Here is a 16,780-nt window from a genome sequence, read left to right on the forward strand (position 1 = left end):
CTCTCTCTCTGTCTATAATGAGCAAATAAATAAAGAAATCTTTTTTTTTAAAGCAGTTTATGAAAATAATGCCAGAGAGTCTGTGATATTACCTATGATACTGGGCTCCAGAATAAAAATACGGAGAACATTCTCCCTAAACTTTTCCCATATCTTATCATTCAGCCCTACCGGGTTCTGCTCATAAATATGCCCTGCATGGCATCTTCTACTTAAGCTAATACATGTGTCTCTAAACGTCTGGCCCTCAGTGAAGCAGTCTGCATACTGCAAAATCTCTCATTGGATCTGCCACCATTCTTGGGGTTCTGGTCCTTAGAGATAATTAACACCACTGTGGTGTAGGCAGAATCGATAAAAGATAGAAGATCATCAAAAGGCTACTTGTGTCCAATTAGACAGCACACACCTTGACAGACTGTACTGAGACAATGAAAGCAGTCTGACAGAGAACCCAGCCAGAAGTTGGAAGCAGATCTTCTGTGCATCTGAGCCAGGGAGCTTCATTGTGGTCCTCTGAGGTGGATGGGTACCTAGTGCCTTATGAGGAGTTGCCAGCGACATCCTTCTTTTATTTTGTCATGATAAAAATATGATATTTTTATTAAGACAAATTACTGAAGTATACTGAGTAGAAAGTGAAATTCCTCCATCTCCTCATTTCTCTCCCCCTCCAGCACCTGTTAACCGTTGAAGATGTATCCATTTTGATCTTTTCCTATCCAGTTAAAATCATAGAATACATACATACTGTTTATAAATATATAAATAGGATCATATTACATAAGTATATACTTCTACAACTTGCTTTTTTCATTGAAAAATATATCATGGAAATCTTTCCTTGATGTTATGGTTAGATCTACTTTTTTAAAAAGAGATATATTCCAAGTTATAGCTATACCATGATTTATTTAACCATTTTCCTACCTGTAAACAATTAGGTTGTTTCCAATGTTTTGCTATACAGAAAATGCTATAATAAACAGTCTTAGATCCATATCACTGTGATTTGGTTTATAGCGGAATGGCTTGGTCGAGTGGGCTGTACATTAATATTGTATAGGTTTATACCAAACTACCTTCCGATCTATACTCTAACAAGTTATATAAGAGATTATTTGTTTCTCACATCCTTACCAACAGGAAATATGATCGGTCCTTAAACATTTTGTCATTCTTAAAGGCAAAGAAAGCTAACTCATTGTTCAAACGCCACCTCTTGGTCCCATATTTTTAGACATTTGCCTGACGAGAGCATGCTCCTAGAAGTAACAACATGGTAAGAACAGGGAAAGCAGTGGTGGTTCCAGATTTTTTTATCTAGGAAAATCCTGAAGCCAGTGGGGTGATGGCTAGGAGACTGCACTGGAGCTGTCTTTGCCTTGGAAGCGAGTTTCTCTTTATGTTATATGTTATGTGACTTGGCTCCTGGGACACAGATGAAGATTATGGAATGGTTGAAATTTCCCCCAATTCTCTCTGTCCTCCCAGTTTATGCAGACATGGAAGTTTTGGGAAGGAGGTTGTCACCCACCGACACAGGGTTAAACAGAAATTCTTGGTGGTGAAAACAATGTTATATTCACATTGACTTACATTTATACCACAGCAATTTCCATCTCTTGGGTAAAAAGACTTTAAGACTGACAAATAAAATGCCCAAGCATCCTGTTCTTAATTTTACTTCCTAGCTTGGCTGCCTGGAGGTGGCTAATGCTGGAATACTTTCATATCAGTGAACTTAGTTTCTATGGGAAATAAAATTTTGCATTCATAGAATAAAACTGTAGAATATGTTATCCCAATACAGGCTGGTGAATATTACTGTTCCTAAAAAGAACTTTGGAGTTTGGTGTGGCATTAACTATATTTAGTTCTGAGCAGATAACCACCAGAGTGGCCTACTTCACTATCAGTTTGAGAAATTACCATCAAAACCAAACGATTTGGGGAGAATCAGAAAGAGGACAGCTGGGGTTTCCCTTACTGTGAAATCAAAACACCTCCCAAGTACTTCTTCTTTTAATCCTGAACACAAACTTCATTCTAATTACACTACCAGCAAAAGCTGAACAGTGTGAGATCCACTGTGAAATGAATATTACTAATGTAAAAAAACCCCAGCATATCCATCTTTTAAAAATTTAGTATCTTAATGTGATCCATGACTTAGTCACCTTTTGTACTGCTTTCTGTTTGATTATAATTTTATCTATTAATCATGTTAATCCAATAGACTCTGCCTTAATCAAATGTGAGTCAATTACCCAGTTCTTCAAATTATATTTTTTAATGAAAGACATTTTTTAAAATTGAATGCCAATTAGGGCCAAGCCAAACTTGTTCATAAAGTTTGGGTTATCACAGAACAGTATGAGCCCTTGACTATACCTGTAATTCCAGCTCCTTCTGATGAGGGCGTGCTGTGTGCTTTTAGACACAGTCATTAACCTCTCTGTAATTCTCGGTTTTCCACCTGTGAAATGAGGATAATGATACTTCTGGCTTGGGAAATGATTTTATGACTCTAAGTTGAAAAATGCAGCTAGAATACCAATTTTTAAAAAAAGCCTTAAGTAATTTTGCTCTTAATGTCTTACTATAATTGTTTTTGTTTTTCCTTAGCACCAAACTGGTTTTTGACATTATTAGAGAACTGCTCATAACTCCCCTGAGAGGGAAGTCTATTGGGAAGGGTCTCTGGGGAGCTGATTCTTTACCACAAACGATTAAGGACAAAGCAGTGAGGACAGTCTATCCATGGATCTCCTGGAACTCTGTGCTGGGAAAGCTTGTAATGCTGCTTCTTAGGTCAGAATAAAGCCCCATGGTCCATCAAGGAGGCATGCTACAGACACAGATATGGGGAGTGGGGGCAAGAGTGCAGAGGGGACCAGCTCATGGTATAAGGGGCTCCATGTCTGGGTTTCTGGGGTCTGTGCTCCACCAATACTGTGTACAGAGTAGCATGTGCACATTTCTCCAGAATGGGCATCCAGAGTTATGAATTTTCAGTAAGATTCTAAATGGAGTCTACAAACCACTGTTTCAGGATCAAACAGACTATGAGGTCAGGGGCCCAAACCTTGGGCTGGGACTGATCCAGAGGCTCATCTCCACCTGCTTAATGGGAGAGGAAAGACATCTTATCAGCAGACAAGTGTTTCTCCTTCCATTCTGCAAAGCTGGCTGCCATTACACTGTCTGAAATTAGGGATCTGGACTTCTCAGGAAGAGGGCTCTTTCATAGTTGTTGAAGTTTAGGGAGGTAATGATAGTTATTTCATTCCCTTTCTTTTCTGTTCCAAGTACCCTACTCCTCTGGTATTTTGCTCTGTCGTTTAGTTGAAATCACGTTAGTGTATTACAGGCTGATCCAGCTGAGTACATTCTGCAGAGAAATGACAAGGAGCCTGGTGGTGGTAAAAAGCTCTCCTAACAGCAGGCAGCAGCATGGTGCTTTAGTGCTTTCTGATGGACAGCTAGGGACCCGCTGTCAGTTTCTAAGCTCTGTGTTGCCATGGTTCCAAAGAAAATCATTTGTATTAACAATCACCGAGGAGGGGCTACCTGGGCAGAGAGCTTCTGGTCCATAAAGTGGCCTGGGAAGCTGGTTGGGTAAACTGAGATGTTCTGACCCTTCTGTTAATAAGCTTTTGAAGCCATTCCTCTTGAATTGAAGCCCCACAATTCCAAAGGGCTCAATGCCACTTGGAGCTAACACGCTACAGGACTATTTCTAAGTTGTAATGCTACTGTTAAAAATGTGAAAAAAAAAACTTGCAATTTGCATGTGATTAGAGTGATTTTTGCATCCCAACCTGTGTGACCATCTGAAAATCTCTTTCTGTGTTTCCATCAGGCCCCTGTGTTGATGGTGTTACAGGGATGCAGGGTTACTCCCAGCCAATGGGCAGCATGAAACTCAATAGTGGGCAAACATCTATGGTTCTATAATGCTCCAGTAATCTTGTTGAATCTGAATGACTGGATTCTGGGTCCTGACTCTCCTCCCACTACAGCCCTTAGCAAAGTTGCTGGAGAACATCCTGTAAGAGAACAAGAAAGGCCCTACTGTGCTTGAGTTAAGTAAATAAAACTTTCTTCCCCCCAAATTTATGACTCTCTTAGATTTTTAGCAGTGGAATTATTAGGTCAAATAAAGTGAATATTTTGAAGCTTTGAGAGCCAGATTGGTTCCAAAGTATTGTGTCAGTTATGGAGTTTATTTCTAGTTTTATATTCTTCTTTGAGAATCGTCTTTTAGGTTATTTTTCCCATTTACCATATTAGTTTTAGTTTTTATCTCATCTATTTATATGAACTCTATATACACTAAAGATGATATCTCTCTGCGATATTTGCTGCAGATATTGTCTTAAGGCTATTGGGAATTTTCTTGACATACAGAGCTTTTGCTTTTATGAAATAAAGCCTGTCCTTTCTTTTCTGACTTCCTTGGCAATTGTATTTCAATAAATATTTATTAAGCACATACAGTGTGCCAGGTATCATGTATGCCCTGGTCTCCAAGAACTTGCAATCATTTTATGAGGAGACAATGGCATCGAAAACCTCACCATTTTGGATTGGGGGGGCTTCCACTTCTAGAATGATAGCTCGCTGAGTACTTAAAGGGAACCTTTGGCTATAGAACAGTACAAGAGTTCTAGAATTAAACCCTAGAAAGGACACACTTTTGGAGATATTGCTAGAGATAGAGATAGTCTCTAAAGATTCCTCCCTTTCAAATGGAAAAATGGCAGGATAGGGCCAGAGTAGCTAGCAGCAAGAAGGGTGATTACCTGACAACTACTGTGATATATGTCTATATGTCTATATGTCTATATATCTATATATTACAGTGGGATGGGCCAGCTGGGATGGGAAAGCTGAACTGGCACTACCCTTAGAGCTGGGCAAGACAGGATCTGCTGTGGGCCCATGTTTTGGAAAAGATTCTCATATCTAAACACACACATACAACGCCCATATATAAGTGCTGACACAGCATGACCATACCCTATACAACCGCTCTCATGACTAACTCCATTAAGAGTCCAGAGAGGCAAACACTTGTACAGGATAGCATCTAAACACGGAGTGATAAAGTCTAACTGTGGTGAGGTTTGGGTTGTTGGAGATGGATACTGCTTTAGTAAGCAGGGAGGATTTGAGCAGTGGAAACCTTTAGGTAAAAGAAAAAATAATCAATTTATGAAAGCCTTTCCTCCTGAGTAAATGCAATAGGTCCTCATGCAATAAATATTGCTCAGTAGTCTCAAGTGTCCATTTTGGGGGCTTCTTTTTGTGTCCAGCTTGTGGTTCTAGATGGTCTCACAAGTTAACACAGTATTTGTGACAGATGCACATGACAGTAGAGAAAATTTTCCAGTACTACATAACTCATATTACTCTTGTGTTCACAGATTTGCAGGTTTAATACACCATATATGAGGTGTGATACTTACTGATTCAATATATTAAAAACTAGAGAGACATCAGGAACTAGAATTACAAATGATTTTATGTTATACAAATATATAACAGTAATTAAAAATTCTAAAATTACATCAGAAAGCTTCAGTTTCTTGAAATAATTTTGAACTGTGTATTTTGATGGGCAAATATTTACATGTATGCTTTGAGTGAAACTGCAATTTATTTTTTGATCTTTTAGATCATTAACGTTAGTAGAAAACAAACTATGTAAGTGTCTCAATCACAATAAGTGATTAAGTGATTTTTCTGAAAGACAAACATGATCTGATTTCACTCATATGTGAAACTTAAGAAACAACACAAATGAGCAAAGGGGAATAAAAAGAGAGAGAGAGAGAGAGAATCAAACCAAGAAACGCATTCTTAACTCTAGAGAACAAAATGATGGTTACCAGAGGGTAGGTGGGAGGGGAGATGGGTGAAATAGGTGATAAGGATTAAGGAGTGCACTTGCGATGAGCACAGGGTGTTGTATGGAAGTGTTGAATCACTATACTGTATACCCAAAACTATCATTACATTGTATGTTAACTAACTAGGAATTTAAATAAAAACTTTAAAAAATTCATCAAGAAATTTTAAAAAATAAGTGATTTTTCTGAAGTGAAGGCAAGAAAAATATATTCAATGAAATAAGCATATAATAATTTATGAATTATGTAAGTCCTTACTTTTCTTAGTCAAAAAACTCACCTATCAAAAGAATACCCAGACAGGTGCAATATTAACTTCAGTTGTTATTACAATTTTGCCAACTTTCAGTGACATAAAAACCATTTGGTTTTACACCAAATTTTCTAGTTGGTTGTATGAAGGTATATTTTTTAAAGTGAGAGGATTGAAATACAAGTAAAGTTTGTAGGCTTGATTTATAATTTCTATGCATTTAGATGTAGATATGTAGACATTTCATTTTTACTCTTGCCCCAGCCACCAAACATGTTAGGGGCAGATTTGCCTAAATTTTCAAGGAGTCTGAAATGGTCAGGTTAGTGGCATCTTCTGGGTCAAAGATTAAATTCTATTAGGCTTTTTAAAAATGTCTGTTGCATGAATTGTGAAAATTATACATGTCAAAACTTTCACTAGGATATAGCAAAAGTAGTATTTTACACAATTAAGTGCTTAAATTAGAAAATAATAAAAGATAAAAATTAACGAATGGTATCCAACTAAAACGCTTTAAAAGGTAGAACAGAATAAATTTAAAAATGTAAAGGGAGGGACGCCTGGATGGCTCAGTGGTTGGGCATCTACCTTTGGCTCAGGGTGTGATCCCAGAGTCCCAGGATCAAATTCTGCATTGAGCTCCTTGTGGGGAACCTGCTTCTCCCTCTGCCTCTGTTTCTGTCTCTCTTTCTGTGTCTCTCATGAATAAATAAATAAATTTTTTAAAAAAAATGTAAAGGGAAGAATATTTTTTTCCCCTTCTTTTTTTTTAATTTTTATTTATTTATGATAGTCACAGAGAGAGAGATTGAGATAGAGAGAGAGAGGCAGAGACACAGGCTGATGGAGAAGCAGGCTCCATGCACCGGGAGCCCAATGCGGGATTCGATCCCAGGTCTCCAGGATCGCGCCCTGGGCCAAAGGCAGGCGCTAAACCTCTGCGCCACCCAGGGATCCCTAAAGGGAAGAATATAACAAAGATCAAAACAGTAATCAATGAAAAAGTAAACAATAGAATAAAAGAAATGAAAGTTGTTTGTCTTAAAAGACAAATCAAATAGAGAAATTTTTTGTAATGCTGATCAAGAAAAGAAAATGGAAATGATCACCATAAAGAAGAAAAGGGAAACATAACTATATATGGAGTTGGAATCTAAAAATGTAATTAAGAAAAAAAAAATAAATAAATAAAAATGTAATTAAGGAATACTACAAACAAGATTATGCCAACTGGATTAAACGAGTAGATGTAATGGACAAATTCCTGGGAAAATACAACTTTGCAAAACTGATTCAATAAGAAATAGCTTGCATTTCATAATTATAAAAGAAAGAAAAACATTAGTTAAAAATCTTCCCATAAAGAAAACACTAGTTAAGTTCTAATAGGCCAAACTAATATTCAACAAACTGTTCTGGAAAATACAGAAAGAGGAAACACTCCCCAAGATATTTTATAAGGCTTGTACTTCTTTATACCAAAACCAGACAAGGACAGACTGAGAATAGAAGATTCATAGGATTTTTATGGAATTTCAAGTCCAGATATTTTCCTTGTCTTCAAGAGATTTGACATATATTTACTTTAATATTTTTAAGTTGTCTGTTTAATTTAAAAATTTTAACTTGAAAAAAAAAAATTTTTAACTTGAATTCATCCAGAATTTATTTAGATATGTGATATGAGATGAACACACACACACACACACACACACACACACACACAGGTACACACATTTCCCAAAGAGCCAGCCTATAGTTCTCTCACTATATAGTAAATAATCTCTTCCCTTTAGTAAAAGTGAGATTTTACTACCAGGAATTTTTATTACCAGGTACTTTTAACACATGCTGACTCAGTTACTTGGGGTTTATCCACGGTAAACACTGATAAAAATAGATTTTGATGCTGCTACATGCATACACACACACACACAAACACAGCGAAGAGAACCAGGCAATCATTCAATTTAAGTTAAATTTAGTTTTAATATTAGCCTGCTTTATTTGAAGAGCTTGTGTCAATACCTTACTATCCACCTATCTTTTTAATTACCACAGTGACAGTTTAATTACCATGGACAATTAAAACAGTTAGTATTATTTTGAATTTTTTATGTTATAGTAGATTATTTCACATTAAATGTTAAATACCTATCAGTTTTCATTTCCTGTTAATAAATTCCCACATTCATCAACTTCACATAACATTTTCTAACACACACACACAGAGGGAGGGAGAGAGAGGGAGGAAGGGAGGGAGGGAGGGACATAGTGGGGAGGGAGGGAGGGAGCCCAAGAGAACTGTTTCAGGCCTTTGCAGGAAAATTACTCAGGCAGCTGGTATCTTATTGGCTTGGGCTTCTGATTGATGACAGACAACATAATAAATAATCTATTTACTAACTCCTAACAACTAAATAATGCACTTATTTTTCACCATAACTGAATTGCCAATATTGTATTGACAAAGTGTCACAGGGCTGGGGTTAAACTGACCTCATGTCACCATTTTTCTTTCTACAGCATCAGTGAAGACCCTAGTAAAGACCCTTATTACTCTGATTAATGGAAGGCACTAAAGGTTACCAGTGAACTTGGTTGTATTTATTTATTTACACTTAATTCACTGGTAAGGGGTGGATGGATGGGAATTCACTGGGTAATGGAAAACGCAGTAATTTTTTCTTCTCTCCCACACTGTCTGCATAAATGACTGTTTTTGCATATAGCAGGGTGCTTACTGGTGCAGGCGGCTTCTGATACCCATTCCAAATGGCTGGAGTAGAGTGTGGGAGGCACAGAAATGGAATCTTCCCAGGGCTGAGCATGGAATCTTCACTCCACAAACATTTGTCAATTTGGCTTGGAAACCACAGACCCCACAAAGTAGATGGTGGCATGGAGTAACTAGGACTTTGAAGAAAGCAATCATTTAGAATCTCTAAATCTGCCTTCCAAATACAATTTTCAATACCAGTAAAAAAAATTCTTTAGTCTTCATATTGGTAGCATCAAGGTGATCTGCTAATCTTCACCTCCCCCACAATTTCTTCAGTTTAAGTCCTATTGTGGGTGACACCTCTGAAGTCATCTCCCTGTCTCTACTATAATCTTCCCCTGACCATAAAGTTCAGGGTTCACTTCTGGATTCTCTATTCTGTTCCACTGATCCATGTGTCTGTTTTTGTGCCAGTACCACACTGTCTTGATGACCACAGCTTTGTAGTACAACCTGAAATCTGGCATTGTGATGCCCCCAGATATGGTTTTCTTTTTTAAAATTCCCCTGGCTATTGGGGTCTTTTCTGATTCCACACAAATCTTAAAATAATTTGTTCTAACTCTCTGAAGAAAGTCCATGGTATTTTGATAGGGATTGCATTAAACGTGTATATTGCCCTGGGTAACATTGACATTTTCACAATATTAATTCTGCCAATCCATGAGCATGGAATATTTTTCCATCTCTTTGTGTCTTCCTCAATTTCTTTCAGAAGTGTTCTATAGTTTTGAGGGTATAGATCCTTTACATCTTTGGTTAGGTTTATTCCTAGGTATCTTATGCTTTTGGGTGCAATTGTAAATGGGATTGACTCCTTAATTTCTCTTTCTTCAGTCTCATTGTTAGTGTATAGAAATGCCACTGATTTCTGGGCATTGATTTTGTATCCTGCCACGCTACCGAATTGCTGTATGAGTTCTAGCAATCTTGGGGTGGAGACTTTTGGGTTTTCTATGTAGAGTATCATGTCATCAGCGAAGAGGGAGAGTTTGACTTCTTCTTTGCCAATTTGAATGCCTTTAATGTCTTTTTGTTGTCTGATTGCTGAGGCTAGGACTTCCAGTACTATGTTGAACAGCAGTGGTGAGAGTGGACATCCCTGTCTTGTTCCTGATCTTAGGGGAAAGGCTCCCAGTGCTTCCCCATTGAGAATGATATTTGCTGTGGGCTTTTCATAGATGGCTTTTAAGATGCTGAGGAATGTTCCCTCTATCCCTACACTCTGAAGAGTTTTGATCAGGAATGGCTGCTGTATTTTGTCAAATGCTTTCTCTGCATCTAATGAGAGGATCATATGGTTCTTGGTTTTTCTCTTGCTGATATGATGAATCACATTGATTGTTTTACGGGTGTTGAACCAGCCTTGTGTCCCAGGGATAAATCCTACTTGGTCATGGTGAATAATTTTCTTAATGTACTATTGGATCCTATTGGCCAGTATCTTGTTGAGAATTTTTGCATCCATATTCATCAGGGATATTGGTCTGTAATTCTCCTTTTTGGTGGGGTCTTTGTCTGGTTTTGGAATTAAGGTGATGCTGGCCTCATAGAACGAATTTGGAAGTACTCCATCTCTTTCTATCTTTCCAAACAGCTTTAGGAGTATAGGTATGGTTTCTTCTTTAAACGTTTGATAAAATTCCCCTGGGAAGCCATCTGGCCCTGGACTCTTGTGTCTTGGGAGGTTTTTGATGACTGCTTCAATTTCCTCCCTGGTTATTGGCCTGTTAAGGTTTTCTATTTCTTCCTGTTCCAGTTTTGGTAGTTTGTGGCTTTCCAGGAATGCGTCAACTAATATTCGATAAAGGAGGAAATACTATCCATTGGAAGAAAGACAGTCTCTTCAATAAATGGTGCTGGGAAAATTGGACATCCACATGCAGAAGAATGAAACTAGACCACTCTCTTTCACCATACACAAAGATAAACTCAAAATGGATGAAAGATCTAAATGTGAGACAAGATTCCATCAAAATCCTAGAGAAGAACACAGGCAACACCCTTTTTGAACTCGGCCATAGTAACTTCTTACAAGATACATCCACGAAGGCAAAAGAAACAAAAGCAAAAATGAACTATTGGGACTTCATCAAGATAAGAAGCTTTTGCACAGCAAAGGATACAGTCAACAAAACTAAAAGACAACCTACAGAATGGGAGAAGATATTTGCAAATGACGTATCAGATAAAGGGCTAGTTTCCAAGATCTATAAAGAACTTATTAAACTCAACACCAAAGAAACAAACAATCCAATCATGAAATGGGCAAAAGACATGAACAGAAATCTCACAGAGGAAGACATAGACATGGCCAACATGCACATGAGAAAATGCTCTGCATCACTTGCCATCAGGGAAATACAAATCAAAACCACAATGAGATACCACCTCACACCAGTGAGAATGGGGCAAATTAACAAGGCAGGAAACCACAAATGTTGGAGAGGATGCGGAGAAAAGGGAACCCTCTTACACTGTTGGTGGGAATGTGAACTGGTGCAGCCACTCTGGAAAACTGTGTGGAGGTTCCTCAAACAGTTAAAAATATACCTGCCCTACGACCCAGCAATTGCACTGTTGGGGATTTACCCCAAAGATACAAATGCAATGAAACGCCAGGACACCTGCACCCCGATGTTTATAGCAGCAATGGCCACGATAGCCAAACTGTGGAAGGAGCCTCGGTGTCCAACGAAAGATGAATGGATAAAGAAGATGTGGTTGATGTATACAATGGAATATTACTCAGCTATTAGAAATGACAAATACCCACCATTTGCTTCAACGTGGATGGAACTGGAGGGTATTATGCTGAGTGAAGTAAGTCAGTCAGAGAAGGACAAACATTATATGTTCTCATTCATTTGGGGAATATAAATAATAGTGAAAGGGAATATAAGGGAAGGAAGAAGAAATGTGTGGGAAATATCAGAAAGGGAGACAGAACGTAAAGACTGCTAACTCTGGGAAACGAACTAGGGGTGGTAGAAGGGGAGGAGGGCGGGGGGTGGGAGTGAATGGGTGACGGGCACTGGGGGTTATTCTGTATGTTAGTAAATTGAACACCAATAAAAAATAAATTAAAAAAAAATCTTCCCCTGGCTTTCACAAGACACCTAGAGCCACTGCAGCTTTCATCACACCACCAGGCCATCACTCATGCATCTCTTCCTCTAACCACACAGAGCCACCTCCTCCTTGAAATGCAATAACTCAATAGTGCTCTGCCCCCAAACCTCTAATATTTTGGTTCCTGATTTAGTTCTTACTCCTCTAATCAGTTTATATCTTCAAAGCCTTGTCTCCTAATTAGACTATAAATTCCTTTGGTATGAGTTTCTATCATATTTTTAACCTAGAAAGTTCTTAGGCTCAGAATAGTTGTTTATTAAGAGTCTGAAATAGAGTAAAACTTGCAAGTGAGTACAAATTTAACTTAAGTCATGTTTATGTGTGTGTATATGTGTGTGTATGAAAGAGGGAGAGTGAGAGATTCTTATTTATTCACTAATGTGTGCCACTTAGAAATATACATCCTGGGGTGGCTGGATGGCTCAATCAGTTAAGCATCTGCCTTTAGCTCAGGTCATGATCCTATAGGCCCACATGGGCTCCCTGCATGGGCTCCCTTCACAGTGGGGAGTCTGCTTCTCCCTCTCCCTGCTGCTCCCCCTGCTTGTGCTCTTTCTCTGTCGAATAAATAAATAAAAATTTTTTAAAAAAAGAAATATACACCCTTTTGCAGATTACACCGCAGCAGAAAAATAATTCATAAGAATGACAAGCTTTTTGAAGCACTATGGAAATAATCAGTTATCAAACTAGCTCAATTACATTTCTTACTATTGATTAAGATTAATCTGGACCTTTGTATGAACAAAAATTTGGTTGCTGGGGTGGGATTTTATAGCTGTATCACTATAAATTTATATCCACCATACAAAAATTGTCAATGTATATAATTAATTGCCAAAATATTCCCTAAGGTTAACTGTCAACTGAATTAACTAAGAAATACAGTTAGGTTTTAATTAGCCATTTTAAGGCCCATAGAATTAGGTACAGAAAGCTGGGTGATAATTTCATATAAAAAAGTCTCTTCTCAATTTTCAGGTTCACATGAGATTCTAAATACACAAATATGTATTACTTTCTTTCTTTTTTGTATCTTTGTAACTTATGTTTTAATAGGTAAAAAGTGAACACTTCTACACAAAAATATTTGTTAAAGAGAGATTGCCAGCTATTCCAAAGCCTAAATTTTACCATTCCCAAATTCTCAATATTATTTTTAAATATTTATTGGAAAAATCTCTCTGTTATCTGTGATTTGAGTTCTTTTAATTACATTAAAAAACAATCTTAAAAAATAAAAAATAAAAATAAAAAACAAACTTATTCAAATAGTTTTAAGTTCATAAATTTGTGACAACAACTGGTGTGATTGTCAGAGGATGACAAATTCAAAATGTTTACACATTTTTGAAATCTTTGAGCATGCTAATCTATTCACACACACATAGTCTGACTATACTAGTAAATCAATAAAATACCACACACTTGGCTGTGCCTAAGCAACATTCAGAATTGATAGAAGTTTCCATTATTTGATTGCATTCATCTGGCCATGAAGCATCAGAATAAATTATGGAAGAGGCAGTTTATTTCAAAAGAATGAAGCTATTCTGACATTTTAAGTGATGATTATTTGATGTACTCTCAAATTGTAATTGACTTGATACCAAGTCACTGGTCATCTGAACGCTGAATAAGTTGAAAATAAAATGTGGAAGGTAACAAAGATTATTAGACTATTTTCCAACTCTCATTCTGAAATCCTTGTTGGTTTCAGTTACCTGACTTGAATGCATACATTGATCTAATAAACTGAAGAATGAATAAAGCTCCTCTTCTTTTTGTTCTGTGGAGCCAATATAACAGATTTTGAAAAAGTTATTTTGAGTATTTGAACAAACGGACATTTCTTTCTGTTTTACCTCATTAAAAAAAAAAAAAGTAAACAATGGGTGCCTGGGTGGCTCAGTTAATTAAGTATTTGACTCTTGATTTCAGCTCAGGTCATGATCTCACGGTCCTAAGATCCAGCCCTGTGTTGGACTCTGCACTCAGCAGGAAGTCTGCTTGAGATTCTTCCTCCATCTCCCTCGGTCCCTCCTTCCTCCTTCTCTCTCTCTAAAATAAATAAATCTTTAAAAAAAGGGAGAATTCAGGATTAATGTGTTTTGATTAGGAGAGTCTTGTGACATGGTAGCTTCTTAAACACTGGGTCTTGTTTTTTATATGGGTCCATATCCTACCAAGGGAAATTATCACTTCCTAAATCTCAGGGAGTGGTTGAGGACCCCTGCAACCAGGGTTTGACATTCTACTATGTGACCATAAACCAGTTACTTGATCTCTAGGGGCCTCATTTTCCATATTTGTAAATAGGAAGTAATAATATCCCATTCAATGGGTTATTTGGAGGATCCAATGAAATAATGTATGTGAAGATGCTTTGCAAAATATACTATTAAACTGTACAACTATCAAAATTATGTCATTGTTATTATGCTTTGAGCAGATATTATTCCTGAACACAAGATTACTGCCCACATAGTGTGTGATATCTAATTAGGCTTATAGAAAAGAAACATGTTACTTCTCTCTGGACCAACAGCTTTACATATTTACCTTTATAATAGCATTTGATACACATGATTTTCTTGACTTCAGTGTTCTCTAAGCTTTTTTGGTCAGTTATCTCATAGATAAAAATATGGAGGAAGCATGAAACCTAATATATTTGGATGTCTTGTATGATTTATTACATTAGGGGTCTTAAGAAAACATATCCAAATAACAGTAATTTTAAAAGGATGGAAGAGACTTTGTGTGTGTATATGGAAACTATTCAATAGAAAAAGATATACTCCATATCTAACAAAACTAAGAAATAGCTAGAAATAACCAAACTATAAAATAAGTGGAAGGGGTGCTGAAAGGAGTGGAGATTATTTAGGAATACATTAAGAGAGAGGGCACCGTAGCACAGATCTTGAAAAAGAAAAAAACACACTTGAAAGATGGAGGTTTACCCTGAAGTGCAAAACTCAATATCTTATAGGCAAGCACAGAAACAGTGCATATGCTGGCAAGAGGAGCACCTTCTTACCTGGTCTTATTCCAAGAAGAACAAAGTGAGGCTAAGAGCGAAATCACAGAAACACGCCATATTTGTAGAAAGTGGTCTATCTCTGCCAGAGGGAGAGAAAAGTAACTTTGCTTTGGAAAAACCTCATAGCTGCTAAATTCCACTGATTTAAGAAAAACAAACTTACACAAGACTCTGTAACATAAAAAAAAGTTCCACTTGGCTTTGGCCCTTCTTCCCCAGTGTGAACTTTTGTAAACATCTGGTAGAGGAAAACACCCATAATTGCAAAGTCAAAAAGAAACAAATCAGAGGGTTAACAGAAGCCCAGGAAGAGAATGAAACAAGCAGCAGAAAATATTGCCACAGGATAGATGAAAAGTATGAGCAAACTTCCTCTCCCCCAAATTTAAAAAGCTTGGTGGAGCAATTGTTCTATGAAGGAAGAACACAAATCAGAGATGCAAGAGCTCAGAGAAGACATCAAGAGGCAACAGAGGAGAAGGTGAAATCTGATCTAGCAGAGCTTAGGATAAAGGTTGAAGGGGAAAAAAAAACCAACACAGAAATGAAAGTGAAATTGGAAGAAGCACCAGGGAGGCTAGATAGACACTGCTAAGGACACAGTGGGGGACAGAGGACAGAAAAACAGGGTGGGGGTGGAGGAAGGAAGAAAGGAAGATAAATGAGTAACAACTGAGGAAAGAGTTGAAAGATAAAAAGAGATACAGAGGGTAGGAAAGGGGAATGGGGAATGGGAGTCAACATATGCATAATCAGGGCTGCTGAAGAAGAAAGCATTGAATTATAACAAACTTTTAAAATATAATTTGAGAACATTTACCTGAAATAAAATAAGTTTGTATCCACATAAGAAAGTCCACATAATATTCAAGGGGAAATGAACTCAGACATATCCTAGTAAAGTTACTGGGCTTCAAGACAACAATATCCCTTGGACAGCCAGGCAAAGGTCATTTATAAAAGGAAAAAGAATGTGCTGGCCTCCACCTCCTCCCCAGCAGCAGCCAATGCTAGACGGACTTCTAAGTCAGAGGAGTAAACCCTGTGGTAGCCTCAAGGAAAGAATCCGTAGGGCAGCCCTGATGGCCCAGCAGTTTGGCACCACCTTCAGCCCGGGGTATGATCCTGGAGACCTGGAATTGAGTCCCACATCGGGCTCCCTGCATGGAGCCTGCTTCTCCCTCTGCCTGTGTCTCTGCCTCTCTTTCTCTCTCTGTGTCTGTCATGAACAAATAAATAAAATCTTTTTTTAAAAAAAAGGAAAGAATCTGTAACTTAAGGATGTTATTTGGATCTAAGGACAACAGGCAAATACTTCTGAACACGTAAGGATTCAGAGACTATTATTCCCATTAGTCCCTTTGGAGGAATAGCTTAGTGGACAAACTTTAGCTAATCAAGATGGAACAGAAAAGGGACCAACACAAGCACCAAATGTATTAGCACCAAAATAAGTATATGGTTCAGATTACAGAGCAGAATGTAAAAATTCTTTGCCCCCAAAAATGCAGACACAAGTAATACATGTTGGGAGGGTAAGGGCAGAAGAAGCTGGAAAATAAAGGCTATGCAGATTCATACACAAAAACCTGCGATGTCGTTAAAGAGTATTATTTTAATATTGACTAATTAAACTCTTTCTA

General features: G+C 37.5%; 1 long non-coding RNA gene across 2 annotated transcripts in view; it reads right to left on the bottom strand.

The window, feature by feature from the left end:
- The window catches only part of LOC111093380, a 39,045-nt gene extending 22,973 nt beyond the window's left edge, over positions 1–16,072 (bottom strand). For both annotated transcript variants that reach the window (XR_005381366.1, XR_005381367.1), the window contains exon 1: positions 15,958–16,072. This is a non-coding gene — a long non-coding RNA (uncharacterized LOC111093380). The remainder of the gene's footprint in view (positions 1–15,957) is intronic.
- Between the last annotated feature and the right edge of the window lie 708 nt (positions 16,073–16,780).

The sequence above is a fragment of the Canis lupus genome, chromosome 30 (assembly GCF_011100685.1).
Source record: "Canis lupus familiaris isolate Mischka breed German Shepherd chromosome 30, alternate assembly UU_Cfam_GSD_1.0, whole genome shotgun sequence".
Classification (NCBI taxonomy): domain Eukaryota; kingdom Metazoa; phylum Chordata; class Mammalia; order Carnivora; family Canidae; genus Canis; species Canis lupus.